At 40.6% G+C, this 18821-nt stretch overlaps 1 long non-coding RNA gene and 1 other non-coding gene across 17 annotated transcripts in view; one reads left to right on the plus strand and one right to left on the minus strand.

Moving 5' to 3' along the window:
• LOC138118444 (uncharacterized) overlaps nucleotides 1-18821 on the plus strand; it is a 96338-nt gene that overhangs the window by 31004 nt on the left and 46513 nt on the right. For 11 of the 16 annotated variants that reach the window (XR_011155134.1, XR_011155135.1, XR_011155139.1 and 8 more), the window contains 3 exons: nucleotides 3064-9508; nucleotides 11516-11631; nucleotides 18370-18463. This is a non-coding gene — a long non-coding RNA (uncharacterized lncRNA). Of the gene's footprint in view, nucleotides 1-3063; nucleotides 9509-11515; nucleotides 11632-15904; nucleotides 16254-18369; nucleotides 18464-18821 lie in introns of those variants that run through there. The other 5 variants (XR_011155138.1, XR_011155141.1, XR_011155133.1 and 2 more) reach the window with 5 other exon arrangements.
• On the minus strand, nucleotides 15663-15734 carry TRNAT-CGU (transfer RNA threonine (anticodon CGU)). Its single transcript has one exon. It is a non-coding gene; the product is annotated as a tRNA-Thr (tRNA).

Raw genomic sequence — 18821 nt, forward strand, 5'->3', positions numbered from 1 at the left:
TTCACTTTCATTGATTCTTTGTATTGCTACAGTGTATGCACACAGTTTACTTCCAGCTATAGCCGAAATTATGTCAGCCATGGACTTCATAACTGACATTTGTACTTGTTGATAATACAATGATAAAGATCCACTTTAGTCAGAATCTTGGCACTAATGATTTAAAAATGGGAATAAAATTGTTTGCATACATTCAAAAGTTAACGAAAAATAAAACCATTTACACATCTTTAATCAGCTGTAAATGGCAACAAATTCACAAAATCTGAAACAGTTTAATATAATTGAGAAATGTAGTAGTGGCCATTTATTGATGGAGTCTATGTTTGTATTCACTTCTGCTCCCGTAAGTAAGCATTCAGTGAAAAGATCCATGGCAGGCTGTGATTAATCCTTCCTTCACCTTTACTCCTGGCCACATTCTGGTGCTTTATTCTATAGACTTATTTACAGCATCTGGTTTCTCTCTTGCAGTTGCTACTCCTCTTGCTTTAGCTCTTTCCTTTCCCACCTCTTTCTCTAGGCCAGTATGGAATTATTTGAGCTTTCCTGAGCAGCCTCCTTGTGCCACAGTCCAGTGCTGCTGCCTATGCTCAAAGCCTGGCTCTGGAGTCACCTCCCTACAGATAACAGCACAGGAGCTGCACAGGGACCCCTCAGAATGGGCTGGAGCAGAATTGACAGTCTCTTAATTCAGAAAGAAACTAGATCTAACACACTGGAAGTGAAATAATATAGCAAATAAATAAACACTATTAAAATGGATCAACCAAGTTCTGTGTTCTGAATAACATTTTAAATAGTGTACACACAGTTGGGGCAGCGTTCAAAACTTGAGATAAAAATGGGCTTATTCAATACATAAATGAGATTAGTGTCTCTTACTCAGCCTATTTAATAACTGCATGACTTTTCTTCTATTTTTGTTTATCTAATATGAGACTGTTGGTAATCACAAGAATTTAATATATCAGAAAAAACTAAAATGCTGTTAATGCTCTTCCATTTTGTAAAAGAATCAAAGAATTGTCGTATTACTCATTTCTTGGCACATTAAAAATATTTAATATCTTTTCCACTGTAGAAATTCTACTTGAAAAATTACCTAGTTGCTACTGTTCTAACTTTTAGAGCAATTTGTTGATTCATGTTAATGTCTCTTGGCCCTATAATTAAAAGAAATCAAAATCCCTAAGAAGAGGCCAATAGAGATCTGTGCTTTGCTCATATTTAAGAAAAAAATCAGAGAAAAAATTATCTTTTACAAAATGTTTAATACTGAAATCGACTCACAGCCTATTCCGAGAGTGCTGTTAGCTTCAGTGGACAGTTTTACAGATGAGTTTTGCAGTTTTTCCTCTCGGGCTGTATGAGAGCCAAAGATTTTTGTGACATACTATTTCATACCAAAATGATTTAAACACTTAAACAATTTGAAGCAAGTATTTGAATTCAGAAGTTTAAGCACGCATCTCAAACCATGTGCTTGACCCTCATTTTCTAATGCTTATTCTTCAGTGATAAAAGTGTGTAAAAAAGATGACAGTTGTATGTCAGGTGATTCCTAGTAGATGTAAAATGGACTGGAATATCACGTTACTTGTTTTGATCCTGTTCCTTGAATTTAATCTCGGGGTTGCTAGGTGTAAACATATATTTTTCTTGAAAGTAGTGTCCTACAATAAATGTATTTTTACATACTTACAGAGCACACATTCAGAAGGAATCTAACTTTTGCTACAACCTCTATGTATATAAGCAGGTATATATGCAAGAATCAGCTCTTCAATCAACAAGTTATTCATGCAAGAAATTATATGAATGATTGCTTACGCTAGGAAAAAAAAATAATACTGATATCCTTGAAAGATTAAATATAAAATGGTAACATAGGACAAATAGAAAATTAGATCAGTTGTAATGCTCAAATCTATTACAGTATTCTTTACATAGTACTGTGACTAGCATAGCCTTCAAAAGACTTCTATGGAAATCTCCACTCTGATCATATTAAGTCTTCTGTATAAAGGTGATATAATTTGTAGTTCAGAGAGTGCTCCTTTCACTGGTCCTTAATATTGCAGAACTCCAGAGAATATTTGCTGTTGCATGCTTTTTCTTCTAAGCATTTTCAATTAGATGCAGAGTCTTTACCTAGGAGTGTCACTTGGAAATAAAAAGAATGCTGAACATACACCTTGGCATGTTTAGAATAAAAACATGCAAAAAACCTTTATGAATAATATTAATAGCTCAATTAATTTCATACCTTGTAAGTAACTGTAATTATAAGGCAGCTGGATAAGCCTCAAGCCAGTCTGTGTTATACCTTCCATTTATGTCAGAAGTTACTAGGGATCATCTTGTGATCAGTAGTCCAAATAGGAACACTGAAATATTGATATGAATATTTCAAATTAATGTAATGACTGTGTTTTCTACTCTCTGTCTATACATGAATTTGAAATGCTGTTGCATGTTGCAGTGTTTTGTGTTGAAGGACATATGCCAGCATGTTTTGACCTGTGAATACAATATTGTTCAACACTGCTCATTCTATCCTTCTAGAAAGGAATTTTCTTGTTACTGTAGTATTTCTCTGGCAGCAAAAGTTCTGAGCCTCAGTCGTATCAGCAAGCCTACTTTGTGACCTGTAGGACGTGGCTTGACCTGTAAGATTTTTACTGCATGAAAAATGAAACACACTCCTATAGCAGAATGAAGAACATCTCCCTGGAGATTAAACTTAAATATACAAGTGGTTTGGCGAATCCACCCAGTTAGTTTCTTTCCTAAGTCACCAAATATTTTGAAGGCTATTTAAAGATATTAGTAGACACTGTCAGAGGGACCATGTGACACCATCTATAATTCCTTTTAAGCGAGTCAGTGAAATCAAGAGTACATTTAACACAAAGCAGTGACAGTACCGTGTGTGTCCCACACTCAGCTACTGAAATAAATGTTACCAGCACTGCACATGTCAAACTGATGATGTATTGCTCTCCAAGACCGAGACAACAAACCATGTTTACATGTGTATTTTCTGCCTTCTCCTTCCAGAACTGGAAGACTACAGGCTCCAGGGGAACCTGCCACCTAGCAGGAATAAACTGTGCCTGGGAGATCCCTGGCCATCTCTCCCATCATGGGAGGAGCCATAGAGCATGACTGTATTCCCAACGGACTGTGCCATCCTGCCTTCCTCAGAAGCCTCAGCAAGAGGTATGGCCATACAAAGACCTTTTCAGTTGAGTAAGCATAGTATAGCTGACAACCCACAATATCTTCTTCAAGTTTAATCATAATTTTATTTTGAGACTGTATAAAAACAAGATTTGAATATTTTGGTGCATTCAATTTAAATAAATGTACTGGAGAGATATGTGCATTTGATAAATGGCCTGATGTGTATTTCCAAAAGCAGTAAATATTCTAAGTGAAGCTCACTACGGGAGTCAATCAAATTAGCTTGCAAAACATCTGTCATATTTTCAGAGACATAAATGCTAAATTCTTATGTAAAAAATCAAGTTAATTGCACCAAAAAAATGAAACTGTCTTAAGCCAAAACAGATCCCTCTTCATAATCCCATGCAGTTATCAGCATGTCCCTTGGATTTATGACTTATGACATTTATTTACCAACAGGTGGTTGTGTATCTTGCCATTTATATTTTAAGCAACAGTAAACACAACTAAAAATAATGTAAGACAAACAAAATAAAACTCAGTGGTGTTTTTAAAGTGTTTTTAGAGAAAAGCTGTATTTATAAGCTAGGTCTTCAAGTAGTTCTCACCACGCCCAGCAACACAGAAGAATACTGCAAGAGCAATAAGGATTTTTAGGGGCATTATGATAGTGTAATGGAAACACATCTGCCCCCAAAAGTCCCTCATTTTCCCTGCGGTTAAGAGCCATGCAGGAAGTGGTGAATGCTGTGGAACATCAAGAATGAAACTATAAAGAAAAGATTTTTAAGTTAGAACAACTTTCCAACAATACTTCAGCATTTCATAATTTTCTGTTAATCCACTGGACAGGAAAACTGTAGTTTTTCAAGGATCCTCTAATTCATTTGCTTTGGATGTATGAAATGGTTCTGTCCATGCAACAAAGTGAATTCTGAGGCATCTACCTTAGAAATACTATTCGTATTGGGAAGCAAAAAACATTTTGCATGAAGCCCAGACAATACAGGACAATTTTTCTTCTTTCAGCTCTCAAAAAAAACCCCGCCAAAAGCCACAAAAAACCAAAACAGAAAAACAGGATAATCATCATTAACTGTTGATCTGCATTTCTCATTTTTAAGGATACTTCAGTGATAGAGTGAACATTAGTTTATAGAAGAAAATTATACATAATAGAATTATAGAACATTTTTCATTTTAAAGAATTTTAAAATGTTTTCCAGTGAACTGTCTGGGCAGTTTTCCATACATACAGAAGGACCAGACAGAGTAAAAATACAAAAAGAATCCAAATTTTGTAGGCTGAATTATCCATACTTATAAACATCCTTAGTAAAACAAGTAGCACATTTGAACTTTAAGTTATGCCCATTCAATTGACATGCCAATCAAAAGTCACTATTTTAAAATAATCCACACTGAATAGAACTTAACAGGCATATTCTTCACAGATTCTTGTAGCACAAAGCATAAAATATAATAATATTGTTGAAAAAAATTAATGCTCAATTCCTTACGTGAATTAATATTAGGTTCTGTGTAATACACTTGCCCTTTGTTCATGTTAAAATATAAAAAATTAACTCAATTATTTTCTCAGATACTAGAAATTTTAACATGATCTCACTTCCATTTTTTATGGGTGTAGGTCCAGTGAATTCAGTGGACATACTTCGGTCTTACACCAGCGTCCAGGCACCTTCTGACAGAGGTGTGTGTGCTTCGTGTGATTTGAAATAACACTTTGATTACAAAAGAAAGCTTTAATATAAACAGCAGCAGCATCAAAGCAAAAACCAAGATTTTGCTGACCATATAGAAATTTTTAACAGCAGCAATGTATAACAACTAGAAATGCCCCTTCAGTAAAATTACTGCATTCACTTATTTCTCCTGACGCATGCGGGCCAGTTCTGAAACATTCTGAAATGATTTTCCTCACCTTGTCCTACAACCCTTTATATGTGTCTTGTTGTGGGTGATAGAACACATTTTATATTTGTGTGTGTGTGTGTGTGTGTTTTGTTTTAATTCTTGTCCTGACCTACAAAAAAATTGAAAAGCTTTACTTAAAAATTAATGTCTAGATACTCTTTTTTATCGGTTCATTTAGAAAGGCCATGATTGCAGTAAAAGGATTTGGATTGTCTGACTGAAGCTGAGATACTTAAAATAGCAAAAATGCATCAATACTACTTTACACTGTTGAACTGTAGTCTCCCCCATTAACAGCTAAATTAAAATTAACAGTATTAACTGAAAAGATCAAAATAGTTTTGTTTAAACGTTTTTCATGTATATCAACAATGTAAGTATTCAGTATATTAGGAAATCAGATAGGACTCATTTTTTAAGACTTCTTTTGAGCTCAGCTAGGAGCAGGTATGCTCCAAACAGGAAAAGAAAAAAACCCTGGAGCCCGTCTGTAGAGAATTACGATTCCAATATAAAAAAAAAAAGAAAAAAAAAGAAAAAGCTGGTAATTAAAGAGCCTTATATCCAACAAGGAGTCAGAGATCAGGGGTAACCTTCTGAAACCAGCTGCTAACGTGTAGTCCTGTCAGCTACCTCACAAAACCAGTTACCTCAGCAATGTGTGGGGCTTTATTTCTGTTGGTATTATCTTTATTTACTCTGTAGGTGTTATAAGAAAGGTCCTGAAAAAAATTCACAAGCTGAGTAAGGCCTATCCATTCACACTTGAATACAGAATTATTGCCCTTGCACCCAAACCTTGTAAACAGGAATTATTTGGGCATTTTGACAACAGGCAAAAACCCCTGATTCTTTGTTTCTTTTTTCCATGTTTATACCTTTACCAAATCTCTACATGTTTGCACTGTTTGACTGAGAAAAGCATATGGCATTGCAGCAAGAGATTAGTGTAGTTATTAACTGATGTGCACTGTGAACTGGGCAAATGATGCTTTAAATTCATTAATTTTATCAGAAACTTCGTAGTCTCAAGCCACATGGTTTGAACCACTTTTCTACCACGTCTTCCATTACAGGTGCAGCTTCCAGGCAATAGCAGTGTTTTTCCCCTCATATTTTAAATCCATTTTAAAAAAATCCACTTCTTTGTTTTGTTTTTGCTTCCTACGCTTCTAAATACAATTTCCAAGGCAGGTAAAATGATCTTTTGAGTGATGTCTTTTAAAAATATGCCTGAACATAGTGGTTTGTGTTTGCATAGACTTTCCTTGTGGCATGAGGTCCAGGTTTTCCACAGGGAAGCAGTGCTGGTGTGTAACACCACAACAGGGAGCGAAGAACAAGGCACAGTTTAAAAATCAGACCTTGGGTGTCCGTGTTCTTGCCCTGGAAAAACTCTGGATAGCTTCCTAGGAAAGGACAGCTGATTCTGTAGCCTTTAGTAAGGCAAAATTTTCAGTTGTTCCAGGTCATGAGTTTCCAAACTTGGGGTCGTTACCTCTCTCTCTCTTATTCTATGGCTGGATCAGAGGGGAGTCACTAAACTTTTCTGTTCCAACATGGGGTCAGGAAGTGTCAAAGGTTGAGGCCTTGCTTTAGAAAATGCAGGCCCCAGACCAATCTCCAAACCATGCCACAGGATTTTGGTGGAGATCCTAATCTTTTCACTGCTTTCAATAAAATTTGAAAAGTAAACAGATTAGGCCATTTGATAATTCTCTGCTGATTCAGTGTGTTCATAAGCTGTTTTTTTAAAGGTTTGCTTAAAAATGCAGAAAAGTAATTCTAAAATGTAGTTTTAAATTTATTCTAAATAGAAAGATAGCTAGTAGGACTTTCCATTTTATAAATTATAAATGCAATAAATAATTGGGGTTGATATTTCTAAATATTATTTTTTCAATAATTAATGACATTTTTTATCTGAAGAAAAATTACTTTTTATTACAAACATACCATCTACTTTTTATCTTCTGTAAATTTCTTTTTTTCATATCAAATAGCAAGATAGACTGATCCCAGGTATTTAATTATTAATGCTCTGGATACACAGTGCACTTCAGGAGTCTCAGCTCTGAGGCCAGCACCCCAAGCTGCACGCAAACCTGCTGGGAAAACCAGTGTGAAGGAAAGAGATCAAATTTTTATAACACAGATGTTTAGGAAATCTATCACTGTTTTGTCTAATCATTAATTTAAGTAACACATACAAAATGAACACATTTAAACTTTAAAATATATGGATGATACCTATAGCTGCAGAAAACTGTCTGTTCTACTGCACACCGGAGACAAACAGGAGCTCTTTTTGTAAGCTTATTAATGGGAAAATATGTAAATAAAAATATTGTATGAGGAAAGCCTACAGAAGTGTAACTGTGTTCATTTAAATAGTGTATTAATTCTATAGCTAGGTTATTGGTGCTAGAAGGAATGCAAGTGAATTTTATATCTCTTCAATAGAGAGTCGGATAGAATCTATTTTAAAAGATAATCTAAAAATGGCTGATTAACAAAGCGTGATATGTAAAGCACATCTTACTGGAAGTAGCTGTACAAAATTACATTTTAATTTAAGAGCTTTAAAGTAACAGTTGGTAAGAAGCTACTGTGGTATTTCAGCAGAGCAGAGCTGATCTTCACTGCTGTTTGGATATAAGTGTTTCTCTTTTCCCTTAAAGCAAGATCCTCACATTCATCCACTTCCTAATCTCTGATTCCCTGCTCTTACATTCTCAGAATACTAGAGAAGAAACCACAGGAGTTAAACCAGTCCAAATCTGACAACTAGGAAGATTGGACAGGTCTGGAATGTATTCACAAATTAAGTACTATAATTCAAAACCAAAAAATTTCTGCAGTTAAGTTTTTAACTTCATTGGTTTATGAAAATTTAACCTTTCATAAATGCTGCTTCTGAACAGCATTATTTCACGGAAAAAGTAGTTAAAAGGCATATTAGCATCACAGTTCTGACCTAATCAGCTCCTCCAAATCAGATTTCAGTCTTAAAGAAGTGAAGAATTTGTTGCACTGAGGTTTGAATATGTCCTATTTCACTTGTGTTGCGATTATATTGCTGTAAAATGTAAAATGTCAGAATTCTATAGAAAACTCTTGATAATTCATCCTGGTATTCACTTGCATAAATGTACAGATCCTGCATATAATCACATGATAAATCACATACCAACAAGTTTGCTTTAACAGTGTATCACTGTCTCACTTCAGCTGAATTTCCAGGCCTTTTCAAAATACTCAAATTGATTCAGTCTGTGTAGGTCAACATTTAAATTAACCTGACTGCAATGACAATGTGACCACAATGTGAATGTCTGGATGTTTATGTGTAGCTTAAGCAGGCGATTAGCTGGCATTAAATGTCAAAACTATGACAGATACGTTTACACCAACTGAGAGAATGCTCCTGCATGTATGCTGTGTTAATATGCTGTATATATGAAACATTCTATAAATTACATTGCATGAGTATCATGTGTTCATTCAGTGTTAAAATATCTGTGCAGTATATTTGGAACCACGAGAAAATTCAGTGCATCTAGCAGCGTTTTCAACACTTTCTAGAATCCCATGAGGAAAATACAGCTATGTAACTTTTAAGTAAAAATAATACTTCAATTCTTTAGGATATTGATACCAAAATGTAAATAGTAACATGAACTTAAACTGCTCTACCAAGCTCAGGTTTACACTGCCTTACTCATAAAAATATATTCTACAACTTTTACCAGTACACAAATTAGCAGTCTTTAAACTGAATCATGGAATCAACTGAATACAGACCGTACACATGTAGACACACACACAGACACTCATGAAGGAGCAGCTCGTTCAAGAGATACATTGCAACTGAATACTTCACGAGCAAAAAAAATGGGGGGGGGATTGACAGTACAAATGCTACCCGTGTTTTAAAGATTTTTTCAAGGTTTAAACTGTCTCTCTTTTCTAGTTACTGTCCTTTCTCCCAATTCACCTATATTGAGTAACCACCCTTTGAAAGGTGACTTTTTCTTCAGCTTTTGCTGGCTTTTTAAGAGAAAAACACCACCAACAGTTAGAAAACTTTTATGTTTAACTTTCGGAATTACTGTATTTTCTATCCACTTTTTATTACTGAAGACAACATTAAAGTTAGAACATGATTATTATAAAGTGTATAGTAGCCCTTTACTAAGTGCAGCAGTAGTTTACTACTAAGTTTACTGTCCAATGTAAGAGCCATAATGTGCTGTTTTCTTTTGCAGAACAAAGTGACCACCAAAAGCGGGACTTTGTGGGCCAGTTGGATAAAACATAAGCTCATCTCGCCCCCAAAACCCCGACTCTGGAACCACAGCCTTCCAAGATTCAATTTGTAAGTAAAGTATCTTTGTAAAATATGCCAAATCAACGGAGAGTGGGTAATTTCCAGACTAATCAAAAGAGAATCTTATAGCCCAGTTGCAATACACCCTCTTTCACTTTCTGGACAGCAGGAATTGCTAACAGGTAGTAATTGGTTTTACTCATATTTTATGATCTATTTATCAAGCAGGTAAGAAGTACCTTTTCTAAGAGTCTGTAAAATGACACAGAATAACAGTTATTAGACCCAGCACTCCAAATATCTATTAAGATTTCTTCTCAAAGTATGTAACAAGTTCTTTATCTATTCTACTGTATTTCGGACTAAAATTGACACATTATAGAGAAATGTCTGTAATTATTCTAAAATTGTTATTTGTACAATAAACTAGAAATAATTTTCACTTTACTTGAAAATAGGTCTCTCCTTACTAACAATGATAGTCTCAAGTATTCAGCTGTACGTCATCATCTTACTACCCTCAATATTATGTTTCGTAAGAACTTATTTCGAAGACGAAAGGACAAGTAGAAATTCATGGTCAAAAGGAACATATAGTCTAAATTTTCACTTTATAATCCCAAAAGACCTTCTAAATAAAAACCCAAGTTTAAAAGCATTATAGTTTACACTTGGATGGCTGAAGTAGGTTAATGCTGTCAGTTACTTTAAAAGAAACTAATTACTCTGCTTGAAAAGCCACTGTTACATTCATTCTGCTTTTAACAATCAAAATGCAGAGCCAAAGAATGCTTTCCTAGCTGAACTGCTTTATAATCATCAAATACATCCTGAAAGGAAAATGCAGAGGAGTTGATAGAAATTCTGGCTAAGTACAAAGGTTTAAATAATTCCTCTTCCTACAGACCATACATTTTAAATGACTTATTTATGGCTGTGATGATTTAGGAGATTTTTCTGGCCATGCTTTCACGCGAGCTGATCAGACGGTGCGTATCGACACCCCTCCGCACGCGCATTTGTAGTTATTTGTGCCTGGCGAAAGTCGCCGCAGAAGACATGCGGAGGCAGCGGGACGGGACCGGTGGCCGGACGCCGTGGGGAGCGGCCACCGTGGGGAGCGGCCACCTGTAGCTCCCGAGGGTGCTGGCACGGCGGCGATCCGCCCCTTCCCCGCGGGGCGCGGCGGGCCCGGCCCCCCGCCCGGCGCGCCCCCTCCGCGGCCTGCGGCAGGTGGGCGCGGGGCTGCGCCGGGAGCCGCCCGGGGCCGCGCGCCCGCCGATGCGCGGCCCCGCGGCGCCGCCGCTCCCGGGGCGCCTTTCCGCGGCCGCGCTGCCTCGGCCGCGCCCGCACGCCCGGGTGCCCGCCCGCCGCGGAGCCGCCTCATCCCCGCGCAGGGCGCGGCCCCGGCTGCCCGCAGAAGGGGGCGCGGGGCGGCGGCCGCACCTGCGGCCTCGGCGGGGACGTCGCGGGGCCGCGCTGCTCCTCGCGGGCGGGCGGGCGGGCGTGCGGCGCGGAGCGGAGCGGGGGCGCGGAGGGAGATCACAACTCACCACTTGTCAGTGCCCCCGGCGATGCCCCCGCGAGCCGGGAATGGATCAGCGCCCGCAGGGAGCGGGGATCCCGAGCACAGGGAGCCGCTCGCCGGCCAGGTCCCCGTTCTTGAAAGGAGACAGCCCTCCGGTCCTCGCTCCGAGCCGGCTCCTTCCGTTGGCAAAATCCTGACTCATTACATAAAAAGATCACCCTGCCAGGCGCCCTGAAACATTTCTTCATCACGGTCACGCCACAAGCTAAACAAGAGGCCACATCAAGGGGAGGGGGAGAGGGGGAAGCGGAGAGAAAAAAAAATCCAGAGGGTTGTTTTTTTTTTTTTCATTAAGATCCTCTTCCTTGAAAAACGTGGGGGGGGGGGGGGGGGGGGGGAAGTGCAGGGAGGAAAAAAAAAAAAAAAGAGCAGCCACTAGGAAAAAAAACTAGAGAAGATTCACTCATTGTTGCCACAAAGACACCTCTCCCCTTCCCACTCCTTCTCCATGCTCATTCCTCCAACAGTGCTACAAAGACGTGCAGTCTGCGCCGGGAGTTGCGAGCGCGAGCAGTGAGCTCCTCAACTCCGCGGGGGCCGTGCCAGTAGACCCGGGGCGCACAGTCCTCCGAGAGGAGGTGTGGTGAGTCCAAGACCGTCCGAAAATTATTTTTTTTCCTAGAAACTACCACCAAATATAGTAACAGGGAAGGGGTATTCCTAGAAATTCGGGAGACGTCAGAAAAGGAAGATTTGTGAAATTCAGCTTCACTTCCTGCAGAGGGCTCCTAGCACAGGGATAAAAAAAAAAAAAGGCAATAAAGTGCTTTTCATGCTTCTCTGATCAGATAATGGTTAAAAAAAAGAATGGTAAAACACTTAACTCACATTTCTCCGACACAATCTAGTAGTTTCATAAGGGAAGAATGCTAATCACTAACCTCCTTTCCTTATTTTCTACTAATGTTTATTAGATGTCTATCTCCTGTATTTATTTTCCCCACAGCCTCATATCAGACCTATGCATGCAGCAAATAAAAGGAATATGCATATGAGGGAAAAATGGGCCAAATGATAACCCTCCTACATATCACAGAAACACTGAGTGTTTGTGTGTTATTTTAAACAGGCTTTGCCGTTTGCATCTTTCGTGCTACACTGATGTGAATAATTCATGTCCCCACTGTAGATGTGTGCAATATTGTTACTCGCATGAATGGGAATTTGTAGGTTGCCTTTTATTTAAGGGCTTCAACACTGAGTACTGCTGAGCACTGTCAGTCCCCATGGACTTAATGGTATCTTAGGCTCTTAATTAATTCAGTTCAGCAATTCACAGGATCAGGCCCTGACCGACAAACGCAGACCCGCATGCTGTCAGGAGCCACATTATTCCTCATGTGTCTCCTAAATCTGTATTTGCTTTGTGCTAGTGTCTAACACCCAACCCTTCCTGACTCACATCTTAAAAAACACTGATACGTTCCATAGGAAGCAGAATTGAATGTTTGCAAAGCAGAGACAAATGAAGATGTTATTATAGGCTGTTAATTATATAAAGATGTCAGTGCATTTGTAATAAAGCATTATTTTATCCAGGAACAGCAAAGGTTCCTATAAAAACCACAAAGCCAGCTTTTGGGGGAAGATAATAGATTTCAATGTATGCAACTCTTGCAGGTTAATTGGATTTCCTTAATGAAATTCCCCTCAGCCACATGAAATCCTTGGGTTTGTTCTTTGAATTTCATTATGACTTGCAGAGTCTTCTCTGCCCCCAAATCAAATGCAATAAAAACACTGGAGTTGACTTCACTTCCGTGTTTTGTGAACACTCATATTTAATCAAAACTTGGTTACAGACACCTTGTCTGTCTGCAGTTTTGAAGGGGAATTAGCAGAGTTCACCTGACACTCCTGAGTGTGCTTTGACTCCTAAGTGTGTTTAACTGTTACTGCAGTACTCAGTAAAAAATTGCATCAAAATACAGACCCAGGTTTCAGAGAGGTGCACCCACAGTGTTTCATTAGCAATAATGCCTGGTTAGAAGTAGATTTACTTTAAGTAATCTCCTGGAATTCAAAACAGCTCTAGTTAATTGCAAAAAGGCCTTTTTAATCCGGCTGGCTTACTTACGGCACACTGCTCCACTCTGCCTGTCACTCTCATTTCCTGAGTGAAAAGTGAATGGCAGCTTCAAGCTCAGGATCCTTTAATCATTAAAAGAAATGGATGTGCTGTCCTCTGTTGGTCATACTGGTTGTCACAAGTGAAATTCAATTAAAAAGGCAGCAAGAGTCTGTTATAGTGACAAAAAAAAAAGAATATGAAACTAAATTACATTTGCTTCACCTTCTCCTTTCACCAATAACACTGCACAGGTGGAAGGGATTTTTTTTTTTTTTAATGATGCAGTGATAGAAACTGGATTATGGAGAGGACTCGACTGTAGTACAGATTCTGCCTTGGGATTCCCCAGACCCTGGCTGCTCGTTTACCCTCTGTCCCTGGCATGTGGGTGCCACAGGGAGCTGCAGGCACCCTCCGGAGCCAGGGCTGCAGGGGGCTGCAGTGGGCTGCAGTGCTGCCAGCCACGTGGTGAGAGAGGAAGTTTCAGGTTTAAATTTCACATCACACGGTCTGGTCTGGGGACAGGGATGTGTGTGCCAGTTGGTGCTCAGTGTAGTGACCCGTGTAGTGTGGTGCCATGGCAGATGGGCAGCCTCTCGGGGCACTGTGGCGATGGCAGCCCGGCCTGTGCTGGGGGTGTGTAATGCAAATTCCCACTTGGCCTCTCCCGGGGTCCTTCCATGAGCCCTGATGTGCGGAAATGCCCTGCTCTGCAGAAATGCCCTACTCTGCACTCTGCTGCTAAGCAGTGGTGTGGCCTCGCTGGGTGCTCAGTTCAAGAATATGTAGCATCTGGAGAGGATCTGGGGAATTATAGCAAGGATGATTAGAGGTGTACAAAACCTGGCCTACAATGAGAGATTTTAAAATTTGGGCCTTTTGTTGTCTAGAAAAAGAAAGCTGAAGGCAAATAGAGCAACACTTTCAAAAAAGGTTTAACATCATGTAAATGAATCTGTTGTGGCAGTAGACCCATGTGATGTGTTAATTATTTCTACCTCTTAACTGCTGCTGGAGTTATCATTTCTGGGCTGCACTAGTTTCTCCTGTGAGTGCACAGAGAGTTTTCTAATTACAAAATTAATTTCAAGTAAATAACCACAAGACATGTCTTAAAACGTTACTTAGCAATATTGTGATCATGCTAATAGATTAGCAATGTTATTCAACAAAATATAAGTTCTGTCTGCAAACTGTGGTAAAACAGGCTCTGTGTTATCTGATGTCTGTGTTACCTAACAGACTCACAGGCTTCAAACCATTGTTAAGAGGGTGAGACAGCCATAGCACTTGTGCATACCTGGCTTTGTCCTATAAATACATTATTTCTAAAAGACAAGCAAGAATTTATGAAAGCTTAACTCATCAGTGGCAAGGTGGCTCATCTCCACCCTCCCCGTGAGGATTATTCCTGTGGCTGTAGTAAGCAGAAAGAAGTATTTATCAGTTATATGTTTTGTCCTTGAGTTTGATTTTTGCATTTAGTTTTTACAACCCTCCTATGAAAGTAGTTTCAGGGATATGGATGTACCTCATTGTCCTTTGTATCTATAAGTAAAAATATCTAAGAATATTTACAAAATCCAGTGTAAATAGTTAAGGACGTTTATTTCTGTCCAAACAACAAATGCACAGTTTATATTCTTGACTACAGTGGTGCAGAATATGAGAGGTAGATTTGTCAGGAAGATAACAAAGTTGATTGTGTGGACAGAATGATCAGTAAAATTTCAAATGGTAAATAAATATGAAACATGAATCAATAAAGATTTCCTTCAATTAGTAATGCTGTTACTATTTACACTGTTAGGATGGCTTTAAGTGCTGTCCAACCCTTAACTGTGCGTGTGGCTTTGGTGCCTGGTCCCATCAGTGCCACTGAGTTGGACCTCCTGGCCACTTGTGGTCCTGCTGGATCAGCTGTGTCCGAAGCACCACCCAGTGTTGTTTCACCTGGAGAAGGGGAGCACTGCTCCGCTCCAGTGAGCGTAACCACCACACCCCTTCCTTACCCGTTTTCAGTGTCACAGGGAGTTTTTGCTATTAAAAAATAGAAAATGTAAAGTACACACTAATCAGATTGCAAATAATCTAAGTGGTTAGTGATACAGATGAAGAAACCTCATGGTTTACTAATCAGAAGACAGAAAACGAAGAAAAAAGTTTCTCTTGCTGCAGATGTGAGGAGGGAGGGCGTGCAGCCGCTGAGGGATGCAGCAGGACTGACCAACGTCGAGGCAGGAGTGGCAGGATATTCCCCACAACCCCTTGTCGGGGCCGGAAGAGCCGCTGCCGCCGGTGCGAGACCCTTCGCTGCGTATCTGCTCTCGGAGCACAACCGGGGACCCGCCCCGGGGGATCGGCTCTGCCGTCGTCGGGTGCGCTCCGGCGGCCGGACTTCTGCGGGCCTCGGGGGCACCGTCCCCGCTACCAGGCGGGTCGGGCGCTCCGCGGAGGGTCTCAGCTGCGGTCGCCGGGCCGGGGCGGAGCTCCGCCTTCCCCTAAAAATGAGGGGGACAGCTCCCGCCAGCGCGTACCCACTGAGGCACGGACGGGGTTCGAACCCGTGATCTTCGGTTTACGAGACCGACGCCTTACCACTTGGCCACCGCGCCTGCGTTAAGCCCGTCTCCTGACGCCCTTCTATCGCTGGCGCCACTCCCGCGTGCCCGCCCACGTCCCGCCCTCGCAGGCGCCTGCGCCGCCACCTGCCGGGGGCGCGCGGTCCTGGGGCGCTGAGGGCGCGGCGGGGGCTGAAGGGGCGGAACGGGAGGGAGGGGCGGGGACTGCTGCCGGTCCCCCTCCTCGTCTCGTTTCGGCTCTCGCTGCCGCTGCCCCTCCTCGTCTCGTTTCGGCTCTCGCTGCCGCTGCCCGGTCTCGCTCTGTCTTCGTCTCCCGCTCTCTCCCTCTCTTGGAGCTGCCAGGAGGTTCCCCTCCAGCTGCGGCGGCGTCCTGAGGGCAGCGCCTTCTGCCCGCGTCGGCCCCAGGGCTGTGAGGGTGCGGTGCCCGGCGATGGCACTCGAAGCGCTGCTTCACACCGGCAGAACGGCTTAGAGAGGGGAAAAAAAGCGGGATTACAACTTTCCTCCTCCGAGAAGAGAAGCAGAAATGCAAAACGTTGGGATAATTAAATGGTAAATACTAAATTAAACACGCTTGCTGCCTGGTAGCTGTTCCCTCAAAACACTCAACTGTTGTGAAACGCAGAAAAGATACTAAAATATGTATTATTTTCCAGACTGAGTCTCCTAGATTTTTACAAGTGTGACCTGAAAATAATGCTTTTAGTTTTTCATTTAATGTGCGTTGTGGAGGTCTGTTTAAATTCTCCAAGAAACTGCTGCTGGACACCCAAGTTCTATATTCCTTTTGGTTTGGTTTTGGTTTCCTTGTGGAAGAAGCATGTGAACATACTAGAGGTACATTTGTAAAGGCTGAGATCAGAGTTACTACCAACTACAGAGTTGGTAGTGCTGTAACGCAGGTGCATTAAAAAGTTGATACAGAACGAAAATAGCTTGGCTTGGAAGAGACCTTCAAAAGTTATCTAGTTGAAGCACCCTGCAATGAGCTGGGAAATAATTATGTATTGTTTTGGGATATTCTTCGAACTCTCATCATGGAAAGTCATGCTTGATGGCTTGACTGTATGAAAAAAAAATTTAGTTCTTTAAAAGTTATGATTTGTTAGTTTGTGTGTGATAACTCTATACCTGCCTGTGTTTAAACAGAGAGATTTGAATTAGCTTGACCTGCAGCGAAAAGTGTGTAATTTAAATTACCTTACTGGATAGTCAGCCCTTGCTAAGTGTGTTTGCTGCTGCCTTGGAAAAGATGCCCCAGAGGTGATCTGATTTTTCACTCCCTGTGGGCATAACTGATGGCCTGGCCAACCCGAATGCTTGCTGGAATTTATCTGCTAGTCTTGTTCATCATATGCCCTCATCTGGGCTATGGAAAGCTGGGCAGTGAGAACAGCACTGTTGTATTCTGCTTTTGTCTTGTCAGTGTAATCACTGCAGCATTTCAAAGTATGATGATATGGAGGAGTGGAAGCCACCTCCCTCAGCTCTCACACCTGTAATGTTTATGAAAGGTGTGACCTCAGAGGGCCACTTAGCTCCCCTGGCGGAAGGAGTTACTCTTAGTATTGCCAAGCTGGCAGCTGGAAGGAGTTCAATTTTAATCAGTCATGTTTGATGATATGCCATTTCTGGCCTACTTGCTTATTACAAAATACGCTCTTTTATGTGCCATACTTGCCAGTTTTAACTTGTCATCACAGTTCCTGTGCAGCTCACATCTGTGTTTATTAATGTTTTTGGATCCTTGTGAACTGAGAGGTAATTTTGTGGTGAGAGAGAGGGCTGTTTGAATTGTTGGTGGAATTCACATGAGTTTTATGTCTTCAAATATGTTACATTTTAATAAATGTATTTGCTTGGCATCAGGAATAGTATTTAATGGCATATCAACTTCTATTGATCAAGTTCTTCCTTAACTGTATGGGGAGATGGAAACTTCAATTTGAATTCATAAAGATCTTCTAACTAGATTAAGAGGAAATATTTGATTTGGTTTAAAAAATTGGTCTACTCTAACTTCCTCAGTGTGTCTGGAAAAACTGCTTCTGTCTAAACAAAGTGCTGTTTAATGGTAAACTGATTTATCATGATAGTTTTAATAACTAAAAATGTAAACTTGATTTTAAAAAGTGTAATTGCCCTTTTGCTGTCTGGGTACTTTTGTTTGGGAGTGTCTTTTATGCTGGCCCTTACCCTTGTTTGAGCTCCATGTGAAAGCCCTTCCTCTTCACGCTGAATCCTCCTCGTGCACTGTTCTCTTCTGACACAAGCTTCTTTTAAACACAGTGTGGCTTTTCTAAAGGGAAGTCTTTAGAGGACTCCATTGCTGAAAAGATATTGTTGGAGATTTTGTTGGATGGAGAAATAACCACCAGTTGTTTTTTTTTTCTTTCTTTCATTAGCCTCACACATATGAGATGGAGGTGTTGCTTTAGGAGAGGCTTTGGGTGTCTCTTTTCATGCGCAAAACGAGGCTTTCAACTTTCCCTGACTCTTCTGAGATACAGGGGAGCAATCATACATATGCAGATTTGGTGCAAGAGTTTTATAAAGACTTGCTGTGGGGTAGCTGGAATGCTTCTCATTTGCAGTTACTTGAGCTTTGACTTTGTCTTGGCTGTATGAAAGAACATTTCTGTTCACTATTTCAACTTCTAATCCACAGCACTTGTCTTGGAGGGGTTCAAGAATGATGCAGTGGATGGCAGAGTGGCCCTGTAGTCCTTTTTCTGCAGAGAAGACTGGAGACTCAACTTCAGGTAATTTTTTTACATGAAAGGAAGTATTTATCTTAGAGTTACTCGTTACATTTATGGATAAACACGTGAAGGAAAAAATGCCAAGCCCTGGCTGTTGGGTCTCAGAAGCTCTAATTCGTTACTTTGATTTTGCGTTAGGATTGTCTTGGTAAGGTTGCAGACTATACTTCAGGGTGTGGAGAAATCCATGCAACTTCTTTGCCATCAAAGAAATATCTCCTGCTTGAGACAGTACAAATACTCTAAGAAATAATGTCTCTTGCAACATCTGTACAATATACAACAAGCCAATAAGCAGGAGCAAATGGCATTGAATGTGCTACAGAGTAAAGACAAATGTGCTCGTGGCCATCTGTAG

This window comes from Aphelocoma coerulescens, chromosome 14 (genome assembly GCF_041296385.1).
Source record: "Aphelocoma coerulescens isolate FSJ_1873_10779 chromosome 14, UR_Acoe_1.0, whole genome shotgun sequence".
NCBI lineage: Eukaryota > Metazoa > Chordata > Aves > Passeriformes > Corvidae > Aphelocoma > Aphelocoma coerulescens.